Below are 13,573 nucleotides of genomic sequence, written 5' to 3'. Positions count from 1 at the left end.
TGTGCCGCGATGCTGCTGGCAGGCTGGCGCTGCTCCGTGCTGTGCCAAGCCAGGGCCGGCTCCCCTGGCACCGCTCAGGCCAAGGGGCATCAGCAGGTGCCTTGTCTCTGCCTAGTGTGTTTATGAGGCCAAGGAAGCTAAATCGAGCCGAGGTGGGCTAAAGCTCTGCGCTCCCAAACCCCCCAGGTGCTATTGGGGTAGGGGAGGATGAAGCAAAGGTATGAAATTTGGGGGTGGCACCAGAACACGACTCTGGGTTTGGTCCTGATGTTCCTCTGACTTTTTACTCTCTCTTCTTCTGATGTTTGATCCCATCCTTGGGAAGGGGGGGCTGTGCTGCTGCCCTTGGTGGGGCTGCTGGGAACGTAAGTGGGCAGCAATGGCTCCTTGGAGACCAGGGATGAATAAAGGGAAGGGCTGATGCTGTGCTGGAGAAGTGGGCTGGGATCCATTTTTGGACTGGAAAATGTGCATTCCAGAGCTGCCTCCTGCACCTTGTGGGTCTCTTTAGACTGGGCCTCATTCACCTTGGTCCAGCCCAACAAACAAAAGCTGGATGAGCTCTCTTGGGGGCACATTTTTGAGGCAGGCCCTAGTGCCACACCGGTGTGTGCTGGATGGTGGCATGTCCCTTTGGCAAAGGGGATTGGCAACCAAAATACTGGAGTTTGGGTCCTGACCCTTTCTAGGGTCAGGAATGAGAGTTTTCTGTCTTTATGGAGTGGGAAAATTGATCTTGCTGGGAGATCCAGAAGATTAAAGGTGTAAGGTTGTCTGGAAAAAGATGTCCAGAGCTCAGCCTCCCAGGTTGGGGCATGCATATGGAATCCTACAGAATGTTTTGCATTAAGGTCTCAGTTTTAGCCTTCTTGTCAAGTTTTTATGCTTATCCCATTTTATATAATTATTTATAGGTATATTTTATATGGGTAAACTGAGGCACATAGAGATATTTGTTCCAAGCCCAGGATCCTGCATGAGTGAAGAGGAGAGGTTTCAAATCCTGGTTCCTCCTGCTGAAGACGATGAGCCACTCTGCCTTTTTAGGGGTGCAATTCATTGAGGTCCCGCTGTTTGTGGCTACCAGTTAAGAGGAATTTGCAGCTGCACCCGCAGCCGCACCCTGCCAGTTCTGAGGGCTGTACAGCTACATTTTTCATGCCTTGTAAATGTTCCTCTCCCTGGTTGCTAAGGGAAAGGCCCACACAAACAACTGGTAAAACTGAGTGTTGCAAAGTAAATAAGCTGAGCAAACAAGGAGGTTTTTTTCATCTCAAAGCACTGCAGGTGTGCTGTTCCAGGTGTCCCGACATGTGAAAGCCAAGGTTCACGTGCAAGGGTGACTTTCAGCCTTTAAAACGGAAACCTGCTCTTGAGCTGGGTCAGGAGGTGGCTTCCATCCTGACCCAAGCTCCCAGGGCTGCAGACTCATCCCCTCAGTCCCCCTCTGGCCGTTTGGGCAGGAGAAGGGAGCAGATGGTGGATGAGCAGCCTTGGGCAGGCTGGGGGCAGGACGCAGGGAGCTCAGCTCGGTGGGAGCTGCATTTGCTTCTGGTTTTCCTTTCATCTGCTCCCAGCGTCTGAAGTGGCTCCAGCGGCTCGAAGTTAACCCTTGGTGTTGCTCTGCAGGGGCAGGGGGATGAGTTGGCAACAAGTGACAGCAAGGGAGGGTCCAGCTGGCAGCAGGGGCTGGGAGGCAGCAGGTGGAGAGATGCACAGTCCCTCCTCGGCATGGCTCAGCCACTCCATCTGGAGCTCCCACTCACGCCTGAGTCTGTGTGCCTGGGCTGAGCAGACACGAGCAGAGGATGCAGCGACTGCTGCAGGCTCCAGAATAAATCTCTGGGATGTTGTGATGATGGATCTGACATCCCCTAGCTCAGTGCAGTGTGTTATCTCTGAGCCAGTATGCTCAGTGAAGAAATGAGGGGCTTTTCAGGACTTTGGTTATTCTGGGCATCTTTGGGGTTGTGTTTTTCATCTCGTAGCGTTTTCACTCTGTCATCCCCTAAGTGGTGCCTGACTGCTGGACCTGATCAGGGCAATCAGTGCTTCTGGTCTCAGGTGGTGATCTCCAAAGCAATCTGCACTATCCATCAAGATAGATTTTGCTTCTGATACCTTTCCCATTGCTATAGCAACCCATCTGACGAGGATGCCAGCGCGCTTTCCAGGCAGCGTGTGCAGGGCAACTGCTTCACCTGCCACCAAGCTGCCACCGCTCGTGGGGCAGGGCTGGTTAGCTGGCAACTGCACACAGGTGCTGAGCCTGGAGGGGCAGAGGAGCTGCTGTCAGCTCCCTCAGGCTCACCCTGCTCTCTCAGGTGTCCCCACCACCTGGAGTTTCCGTGGGATATCGGGGTGACACAGCACAGCTCGGGGAGCACACCGTGCTTAGTGCCAGGATTTCTCTCCAAAGGAGATGCTCAGGATGGTGTGCAGGAGCTCGCCAAGTCTTGGTGAGTGTTAGGGAATGCTTCCCTCTTCCCCCTCCCGTTGCCTGTGGAGAGGGTTGGAAGATGTGTCTCAGTTCCAGGCGTTGATAGAGAAGAAGGGGTTTTGCCTGCTTCTGCCAAGTGAGCCTGTTCCCTCCTCCACGTCCTTCACACTCTGCAGTCACTAGATGGGCTCCAGCACGTTCTCTGCTCTGCTCTGCCTCTCAGCCTGCTGTCTTGTGCTTTCTGTGCAAACCAGAGCCCATCCAGCTGTGGCTGGCCGCCAGGACAGCTGTGGGGCCGCCTTCCCCCTGCAGCGATGCTGCTGCCGGATGGGCTGCCAGGCTGCGCGACCTGCGGGGGCCGGCCCGGGCTGCCCGGAGCCCGGCGGGGCCGCGCAGCAGATGGCACTGTTGTTTTCCCCATGAATTATTGCCGCGGCTTCGCTTGCCCGGCGCTGGGAAGGGTCAGAGGCGGTGGCAGAGGGAGCAGAGCCAGCGCCCGGCTCCCTGGGAAAGCCCAGCACGCCAAACCGGGCTCTGCTGCCACAAGCAGAGCTCGCTGTTCGGGCACTGCTCACCCAGGAGGAGCCGTGCCCGTGTTGAGCGACCCGAGCCGGCTCCATCCTCGGAGATCCCGGAGCTCCAGCCCGAAGCCGCCGCGGGCGACCTCAGCAAGGCGCGTCCATCACCGCGTCCTTCCCATCAGAAGAAACCCCTGATCCCCCGCTCCATTTCGTGCTTGTCGCTGCTGTCAGCAGCCGAGCCCTGCCCCAGCTGTCCCCTCCAGAGCCGGGAACCAGCCGTGACCTTTCCCTGGGGCAGAGCTGTCGCATCCGCGCCGCCGGTGGCACATCAGGATCGCCTTCCAGCTGCCCGCAGCGCTGTGCCTGGGCTGTCACAGCCCTGGCCTTCAGGGTGGCTGTCACAGCCCTGCCAGCTCTTTGGGTGCTCCCAAATTAAATCCACCCCGCCCTGCCCGGCGCCGGCTGCCGCGGGATGCGCTGGCGGAGCCTCCAGATGTTGACAGCTTTTCCCGATGGGATCGCCCGAGTCCAGCCCGCGTGACCCGCGGTGGGGCTCACCCGTCTGTTTTCCTTGAGGATTTGCGTTTTTAGGAGGCTGGATTTCGTGGGGACCTCTTGGCTCCCAAGGCACCGCGGGTGTGTGCGCGGATTTGCGCTGCGCGCCTTGGCCGCGGGTCAAAGGCAGACTTTGGAGACATCAGCTGACGTCAAAAGCGGCTCGGGGCTGCGGGATCACAGAGTTTCCCCTCCCTCGAAGCCCTGCAGGGCAGCGGGAGTTCATCCTCTGCAAGGATTTACAGCCCCCTCGGTGCTCCCGGGTTTGCTGTGGCCCTGAGGGCTCCTGTCTCCTGTGCTTGGAGCTGCCTGGAATCGGTGTGGTTGGAATTCAGTGTCCTTCACCACCCTGCCTCGAGAGAGGTTCCAAAGATGGGAGAAAGGGGGAGCAGGGTGAAGGGGCTGGGGAGAAGGAAGGGGTGCAGTGGTGGCCCGATGGGTCAGAGAGGGTGGAGAAGCCCTTCCTTGTCTGTCCTGCCCTGTGGGGCATCTGGACAAAATCAGAAGTTTTAGATGGGATGTCAGAACATGTGGGATGTCAAGGCAGCCCAGATCAGGCCCCACACTTCCCAGTAGGGTCTGGAAGAGGAAGGGAGGAGGAGAGAAGCTGGGTGAGCTGTGGTGTAGACCCTGCCGTGGGCTGGCCAGGGCTGTGAGCTGGAGAAGCTCTGCAGGATCCTGGAGGGGAGGTTGGCACAGCCTGGGGATGATGCTGTGCTGGGATTCAGGATGTGGCCGTGTGAGCCTGCTCTCGTCTGGGCTGATAACACCTCTTGGGCTTCCCGGGACTTCCGCTGTCCCTTTTTATTTTCCCTCTTCCGTGCAGTCCCACTCCCCTGCCATGAACGCCCTGCGGGGGCTGGCGGCAGGAAGCAAAGCCTGCAAAGGGAACAGGGAGGTCGGGGTCATCCCTCGGCGCAGCCAGGAGGTCCCTTTGAAATGCCCAGCAGCCGCCCTGCCCTGCTCCTCCGGCCCCGCTGGCTCCATCCCACAGCGGATTTCCCACCGAGTGTTTCCTGCCTGTGCCTCTCGGCAGAGTCCCGCACAGACCCAGCTCCTCACCTCCCCGGGGTGTGCCAGCCCGGGCGTGAATCACAACGGGCAGCCAGGGTGGTGTGGCAAAGGCCAGGGCAGGCAGGAACACCCTGGTCACACCTGGGGACTGCTGCGTGTCCTGAATTGCAGGGAGCAGTGACACAGCCATGGCTCTGAATTGCAGAGAACAGTGACACAGCCATGTCCTGAATTGCAAGGAGCAGTGACACAGCCATGGCTCTGAATTGCAGGGAGCAGTGACACAGGCATGGTCCTGAATTGCAGAGAACAGGAGCACAGCCATGTCCTGAATTGCAGAGAACAGTGACACAGGCATGGCTCTGAATTGCAGGGAACAGTGACACAGCCATGGTTCTGAATTGCAGGGAACAGTGACACAACCATGGCTCTGAATTGCAAGGAGCAGTGACACAGCCATGGCTCTGAATTGCAGGGAACAGGAGCACAGCCATGGCTCTGAATTGCAGGGAACAGGAGCACAGCCATGTCCTGAATTGCAGGGAACAGTGACACAGCCATGTCCTGAATTGCAGAGAACAGTGACACAGGCATGGCTCTGAATTGCAGAGAACAGTGACACAGGCATGGTCCTGAATTGCCTAGAACAGTGACACAGCCATGTCCTGAATTGCAGGGAACAGTGACACAGCCATGGCTCTGAATTGCAGGGAACAGGAGCACAGCCATGGCTCTGAATTGCAGAGAACAGTGACACAGCCATGGCTCTGAATTGCAGGGAACAGGAGCACAGCCATGTCCTGAATTGCAGAGAACAGTGACACAGCCATGGCTCTGAATTGCAGAGAACAGTGACACAGCCATGGCTCTGAATTGCAGGGAACAGGAGCACAGCCATGGCTCTGAATTGCAGGGAACAGTGACACGGCCATGGCTCTGAATTGCAGAGAACAGTGACACAGCCATGGCTCTGAATTGCAGGGAACAGGAGCACAGCCATGTCCTGAATTGCAGGGAACAGGAGCACAGCCATGTCCTGAATTGCAGGGAACAAGAGCACAGCCATGGTTCTGAATTGCAGGGAACAGGAGCACAGCCATGGCTCTGAATTGCAGGGAACAGGAGCACAGCCATGGCTCTGAATTGCAGAGAACAGGAGCACAGCCATGTCCTGAATTGCAGAGAACAGTGACACAGCCATGGCTCTGAATTGCAGAGAACAGTGACACAGCCATGTCCTGAATTGCAGAGAACAGTGACACAGCCATGTCCTGAATTGCAGGGAACAGTGACACAGCCATGGCTCTGAATTGCAGGGAACAGTGACACAGCCATGGCTCTGAATTGCAGGGAACAGTGACACAGCCATGTCCTGAATTGCAGGGAACAGGAGCACAGCCATGTCCTGAATTGCAGAGAACAGTGACACAGCCATGTCCTGAATTGCAGGGAACAGTGACACAGCCATGGCTCTGAATTGCAGAGAACAGTGACACAGCCATGGCTCTGAATTGCAGGGAACAGTGACACAGCCATGTCCTGAATTGCAGAGAACAGTGACACAGCCATGGCTCTGAATTGCAGGGAACAGTGACACAGCCATGGCTCTGAATTGCAAGGAACAGGAGCACAGCCATGGCTCTGAATTGCAGAGAACAGTGACACAGCCATGTCCTGAATTGCAGGGAACAGTGACACAGCCATGGCTCTGAATTGCAGGGAACAGGAGCACAGCCATGGTTCTGAATTGCAGGGAACAGGAGCACAGCCATGGTTCTGACTGCGCTCTTGAAACGTTTTACAAACGCGATGAAATGAATCCTTTCTCCTTAGAAAGCAGCAAGGAAATTCCCATTCTCCCACGGAATGTTTATATATTTTGGGCCAAGCTGTGTATCTTTTGCTGTCAAACACCCATAAGGAGGACCAGGTGCAGTGATATTTGTCAGTATTTCAGGGGCCAGCTCCTGTAAATTTGCCTGTGTGGGCACCATGTCCCTGTGAAAAATCTCCTGGCTCAGTGACCTGAGCTTGTTTTGTGGTGGAATCCAATTTTTCCCTGTGCTGGCCAGCGCTGACCCCTCCCTGATCACTCTGGGTGTCACAGCCTAGCTTTTGGGGTATTTGCCCAGCATTTACTGGGGCTGGGTGCTGCACAGGGTGGCTGTGACTGCTTATACAAGTCCCCTTTGCACTCTTCCCAGTGCTGCTTGAAAGGGTGTTTAGTTAATAGGATTATAAAGCTTTCCTGTCGTCAGGCAACGGAAATCAATGGTGGGCCCCTGGGAATGAGCCTCATCCGATTTACAGCCCAGCCCAGCACGGGTGTGTGGCCAGGGCTGCTGCAGGGGGGACGTGCTGCCCCCTCTGCGGTGTCCCCCGCGCTGCTGGGGCCTCCTGGAAATAAGGGAAAAAGGATGCAAAGCTACTGGAAAATGTTTGAACCAAATTCCTTCCCGAAGAGTCCTTTGAACGCCAAGAATTGGAAATCCTTGGTTCTGTAGAAATGGATTTTTGCATCAAATTCAGCGGTTTTGGCTTGAACACGACAAAACTTTGGCTATCACTCCCTATCACCCTGTGGATGAAGATGGGGATTCTTGGTGTAGTTATACCTCAGTTCTGTTTTCAGCACCCAGTCATACCCCTTTGCAATTACCATGGGGGATGCTTTTCATCTGTAGAGAGAGAGCTTGTGGAGATAACCAAAGAAAATGGATAAATTCAGTGGAATTTCCAAAAAAAATTGATAAATTCAGTGGATTTTCCAAGGAAACTGGTGAAGGGTGCAGTGGGGCTGTCTGAGCAGTGGAAGAGGGCACTTGGATTTTTTCCTGGAGAAAAGGAGACACTGAGGTCTGCACTTTCCTCACGAGGGACAGTGCAGGGGCAGCTCTGGTCTCTCTTCTCTGGTGACCACTGACAGCACCTGAGGGAACGGCTGGAGATGTGTTGAGAAAATTTAGGTTAGAATTAGGAAGAGGTCCTTCCCCTAGAGGTGCTGGGCACTGCCCAGGCTCCCCAGGGAATGGGCACAACCCCAGAACTCCAGGAGAGTTTGGACAGTGCTCCCAGGCATGGGGTGGGATTATTGGGGTGTCCTGTGCAGGACCAGGAGTTTGATTTGATGATCCCAGTGGGTCCCATCCACTTTGGGATAGTCTGTGATTCTCTGAAATTGAGGAGTTTGATGATCCCAGTGGGTCCCATCCACTTTGGGATTCTCTGAAATGCAGAGGCTGCTCTCAGTCCACTCGTGCCAGCCTGCGAGGATCCAGCTGGGGCAGTGCCTGGCATCCCACAGGCACTCAGGATACTGATGGGATTTTGGCTGTCCCAAAGTGCTGCATGTTCCCCAGCTCCTGTGTCTGCTGCTGGGCTGGTGCACAGGAATTCCTGGAACCCAGGAATTTTCCCTTTCTCCAGTCAAAAATAATGGCTTTTCCTGAAAACTGAGAGCAGGTGCTGCTGGAGGGGCTTTGCCCTCCTCTCTGCTTCCAACAAAGATCTGGAGAGAGCAGCTTGGCAGGATGGGCTCATGAATTTGTGTGATGCAAAGGGAGCTCCCAACTGCTGCCCCCAACATGCAGCCCAGCCCTGTCGCCCTGATTTGTTAAGATTTTCTAAAGCTTTCTGAGTTTACATTCTTGCAGCAAACTTTCTCACACACTTCCTGTAAATAACTTATTGTTTTTGCATTCCTTCATAAAGGTGGAGAAATGTGATGGACTGGTAGTTTGTCCGGTGTCGTTGGAGAGGTGGCACTTTCACCAATCCACTGTCACCTTTAGATGCTGGAGTCAGAAAATAAACTTGCCTTTTTTACCTTTGCAATAGCAGTGCTTTCTCGTGTCCTGTAGTGATAGAGCCCCTCTCTGCTTTCACTGCACAGGGGCAGCACTGGAAGAGCCCAGCTCTGGCCACAGCCCAGCAGCTCAGGGAAGGGCCTTTGGGCTCTCTGGATCATCTCCAGCAGATCTGACAGCCTCGGGCTCTGCCCAGTCCCACCCTGTCACCCTGAGTCTTAAGATTTTCTAAAGCCTTCTGAGTTTACATTCTGTTGGAGAACTTTCCCACACCATTTCTATAAACAACGTATTGCTTTGCATTCTTTTATAGGGGTAGAGAAACTTGATGTCCAATGTCTTTGGAGAGGTGGCCCATTCACTCTCCAATCCAATGTCACCTTTAGGAAAGTATAAAAGTTGGAGTCAGGGAATAAAGTTCCTTCTTTACCTTGCAAATGTGTTTTCACGTGTCCTACAGCAACACCACCCTGCCTTGTGGGGGATTCCAGGCTGGAAAACCTCTGCCTGACCCAGGAGGGTGAGCTCTGCACAAGGCACCAGCTCCCCTTGCAGCCAGAAAAACCACAGTGTGAGAATTTTGGGTTTGGTTTGGGGGTTTTGTGTGGTGGTAAAGTGGTTTTTTTTTTTTACTTTGTGTTTTTAAAGAAAAAATTTGTAGCTTTGCCTTGTTTGGTTTTAAGGTCATTTATTGTGAGTTATTTAAAAGATTGGTTTTATTGGGTTGTGGTCGTTTGGTTAGTAGTCTAGGTAGATATATATATATTGATTTTTTTTTGTTTAGGGTTGTTGTTATTTTTTATATGATATATTATGTATTATATGCTTATAGTTTTTTAATATTTATTATTTATAGTATAAAGTGTTTTTTAATTTTAAATTAATTTGTGTTAATATTATTAAGAATATGGAGGTAAGGAAGAAGAAGGAGGAAGACTAGGATTCGTTTATTTTTTTTTATTTTAGAATTTTTGATTTTTATGCATAAAGTAAAAATTTTCTTGCATAGGTGTTAAAATTTCCCCTCTCTTTTGTAACCTGGCCGTGCAAAAAGCGTTCACCCATCCCTTTGGCTGCTGGAGTGGAGACTGGAGGTGGTGGAAGCTTCTTTAATCCCTGGAGGCTGCAAAACAACCATGAAGAGGGAGGAGAAAATTGGGTGCAGGGCTGGAAAGCTGCAGGCTGTCAGGGCTGTGTCTTTTATCTCTGGAGCACGGGGCTTGCTGTCTGCCGAGGAGCAGCATGTGGATCTGCAGATAACCTCTTGGAAATGTGGGTTTCATCACATCAGGAGCTGGGGTTGATTTAAGCTCCAGCTAAACCCCAAAAAATGTGATGAGGTGAACAGCCCTGCCCAGCCAAGTAGGTGAATCAGGGGATGCTCCATGTCTGGCAAACCCTCCAGACCCTGCTGGGCTGGCCAGGATGTGCTGAGATTTGGGAACTTATTCTTGTCCCCTGTTGGAACTCAAAATGTCTCTCAGACATTTTTAGAGGCTCCAGGCCTTGGTCAGGAGCATTTGAGACCCTGGCAGGCAGCTGGAAACAGCTGTGATTTTGAGTTTGAGCCATGGGATGAGTTACCAGCTTTGAAGGTGGAACAAGCAGTCACAAAATGTTAGATAGTATAGTAAAAGTAGTTACAAAGTAGAGGGGAAATTTTTTGGTATTGTACAGGGGGGTTTTAGCACCTATCCAGGGGGGTTTTTACTTTGTACATGGGGGTCAGAAGTTCTAAGATGGAGGAAAGTGGGCCGATCCTGTTCTTCCTCCTTCTTCTTCCTTACCTCCATGTTCTTGGTGATGTTGGCACTCACAGATTGGTTTAGAGTAGAAAGGCACCATTTAATATAGGTAATAGGCATTGGGAAAAACTGTAACCATGTAACACGTAATGTACTATATAAAAGATAGAAAAGCACCATTTAATATAGGTAATAGGCATTGGGGAAAACTGTAACCATGTCACACGTAATGTACCATATAAAAGATAGAAAATCACCATTTAATACAGGTAATAGGCATTGGGGAAAACTGTAACCATGTAACACGTAATGTACCATATAAAAGACAGCAGCAGCCCTGGGTGGGGAGAGGAGAAGCAGTCGGGGTCAGAGAGGATGTCAGGGTGTGTGTGTGCCTCTGCCTGAGCTGGGAGCAAACCACAGCAGCCCAAGGAGAAAATCTTTGAGATAACTTGCAATAAACTGACTTGAGACCCAACAACAGAAACTGCTGAGTTTCCTTTGGAAGCTCGGGTTGGAGGAGAGACTTTTCCACCACACGGAGCCCCTGACCCAGGCCGGGGTTCTCACAGCCCCAATCTGCCTGTGCTGCAGGCTCCCCTGCCAGGCAGGTGTTTGGGGAAATCACGAGGCTTTTCCTCAGGTGTGGAGCTGCAGGGCACACGTGGCAGTTTGTGCCATCGTCCTGCAGCCTGGGAGGCGTGTGCCCAGCCTGGGAAGCGGGGCAGCCGTGCAGGAGCACGGACAGCCCAGCGATCCGGGTGCGGATCCTGGGGCAGGGATTTCCCGGCAGGAGAGCCACGCCCGGGTCTCCCCGTGTGGAGCAGTGGGGTGGGGACACCACGGAGGTGTCACTGAAAGGGCTTTGTCTGCTGGGAAAGCATTTTGGGGGGAGCCAGGAAGGGGCGATGGGAGCAGCCGTGGGCTGCAGGGAGCTCTGTGGTGCTGTCCTCCTCCTGCCTCCCTCCCGGGGTGAAATGAGGGGCAGGAGGGAGCGGGGATCTGCCCAGGGACACCGCGGGGTCATTCCCTGAAGTTCCCCCCCCCTGCACAGCCCCCTGAATATCAGCCCAGAGGTCCGAGGCTTGAGGGGAGGAATATCAGGAGATGGCAAAGATTTCCAAAAGAGGCTCTTACCCCAATATATGTTGGTTCAGCTCTCTTTATTCTGTGATGTCCAGGGAGAACGGGGTAAAAGAGGATGAACAGGAAATGTCGGGGGTCTATATAGACTTTGGACAGGGTGGGCTTCCCTGGCTCTCCGCCAGCCCCATCGGGGCAGGAAGGAGGGTCCAGGGTTATCTGATCAGAGTCACAGGGAATGGGGACAGGGGAATTAGAGTGCCCATGAGCTCACTGTAACACCTCCCCACGCCGTGTGAGCGCTCCTGGCACGGCTGTGGCCGGGAGGAAAGGCAGGAATCCCCTCCCCGAGCAGCTCTGTCCCCACCCCGAGCCCTGCCCGAGCTCGCACCGAGGGCGGCCGTGGCATCCCCACGAGCTGTTTGCTGCCACGGCAGCCCCGAGCCCGGCTCCCTCCCCGTGCCCACCGGAGCTCGGCATTCCCGGCTCCCCTGGCACCCACCTCAGCCAGCCCCGAGCTGCAGCACCGCGGGCAGAAATCCCTTTCCCCCATTGCCTTTCAGGGAAGCAGAAAGGAGCTGTGTGGGCTCCCGCTGCTCCCTTTCCCAGCCGGGAGCCGTGGTCCCGCCGCCGTGCATCCTCCCCGGCCCCAGGAGCGCGGCAGGTCCCCGTTGCTGCGGTGACAATCTCCACGGAGACCCGCCGGGCACCGCCGCATCCCGCGGCAGGGGATGCGTCCCCCTCCTCCCCAAGGGACACGCTGGCTCCCGGGGTGCGCTCCCAGGGAAATGGAAATCCCCTCAAGTGGCCAAAGTGCGGAGGAATCCCAAGGAAATGGAATTGGTTTTCCCCCACCCCTCCTTTAATGCTTGTTGGCTTTCACCCCACGCTGGTAATTGCTGCTCTGCACCTATTAAAAGGCCGTCTCGTGCTTCACACGGGCTCGATTGTGAATTAATTTTGCATATGGATCTCTTCTGGGGAGCATGGGGATTTATTCGGGGTGCTGGATGCCAGACGGGCTTCCCAGAGGTGTGAGGTGCAGCACGGGCTGTGCCTGCTCTCAGCAGTGACTTTGAGGAAATGACAGTGGCTTTTCTAAAGAAATGCCTAAAAACAAGGGTGCAGATTCAAACAAACGGCAAATATTCCCACAACTAGTTAGGGAGCAGACAGTGTGTGGGTGCTTCTGTGTGTCCGGTTTGAAATCCGTCTTAGATGTCAAGGTGATTTTGATTTTCACTGGGAAATAGGTATCCTACCTGCACGTGGTTTCCTGGAAGTCCCACCAGGCTCCATTTCCATGTCTGCCTCTCTCAATTTACCCACAGGCTTTCTGCAAACACCACATTTCCCCAGAGAAACGCTCTTTGGTTGGGATTTCTGTGGTTTTGAAACCAGATTTCCTCTTTCTATTACTGAGAAGTGTCAAAAGGGAAGAGCTGTTGGGATTTTCCATTTGCCATTTACTCGTCATGGCCCTTTCTTTCCCCTTTGCCTTTCTATCAGCCTCACACAGTGAAAATAAACCTGCAGGTTTTGTGTCATTTCTCTCAAGTACCGCACTCTGGTGCAGGATGCTGTGATGTTTGGGCACGGAGTTGCAATTTCCTTTGAAAAACAAACTCACCATTGTTATTCCTGGGGAATTTCTTTCATTTCGTGGAGGTCTTTGATGCTTTGGGAGTCAGTCTTCCTTTGTGAGTCACTGGGTGTCAGGAATGCCCAGCTTCTTGGGAGAGGCTGGTTTTTGGATCATCCCAAATGGTCAGCGATGCTAAAATCCTCCTGTGCATGAGTTTGTCCCTGAAAGCTGCATTCACCTGTGCAGAGGTTCAGTCCTGGGGTGCTCAAAATGATGTTTTTGCAGGGTGACAGAGGCTGTTTGGGCCTTGAGGAATGGCTGCACCTCCCAGTGCAGGAGCCACTCTCTCCCTGGGGCAGCAGCGGAGCGGATGGGAGCAGGATGCACCCAGCATAGGAATTGTGATGAATTTGCCCTGCAGTTGCTCTGTTCCTGCCAAGACTCTTACTGGAAAAGCAGTATTTTCCCAGTAATGGTTGCTAAGCACTGAGGTCCCGTGATGGGCTTTATCTGCTCAGCTGGAGCTGCCACAATAAAGCTCCAGAACGAAATGAAACGGGGAAACATCAGCGCCTGTGCTGGGGCTTCCCTGTCCTCCAGAGGCAACCCCAGGAGGAATTTCTCCTTCACCCTGGCAGGGCTCAGCCCTGTGCCAGTGGGGATGGCTGCTCTGTTTTCCCTGCGCTGGGGTGTGCTGGCAGATCTGGGATGTGAGCACGGTTTCCACTCACGTCAGCCAGACTGGAGGAGCAGCAGGATGAAGCTGTCGCTCAAAGATCTGCGTAGGATCATCCTGTCTGGGCTGGTTTGGCAGTGGGGTTTTG

General features: G+C 53.7%; 1 protein-coding gene across 1 annotated transcript in view; it reads left to right on the top strand.

Moving 5' to 3' along the window:
* RALGDS (ral guanine nucleotide dissociation stimulator) overlaps positions 1–13,573 on the top strand; it is a 57,350-nt gene that overhangs the window by 616 nt on the left and 43,161 nt on the right. The gene's annotated exons all lie outside the window — the stretch shown is intronic.

The sequence above is a fragment of the Lonchura striata genome, chromosome 22 (assembly GCF_046129695.1).
Source record: "Lonchura striata isolate bLonStr1 chromosome 22, bLonStr1.mat, whole genome shotgun sequence".
NCBI classification, from domain to species: Eukaryota; Metazoa; Chordata; class Aves; order Passeriformes; family Estrildidae; genus Lonchura; species Lonchura striata.
This window is presented reverse-complemented; position numbering and strand designations above follow the sequence as displayed.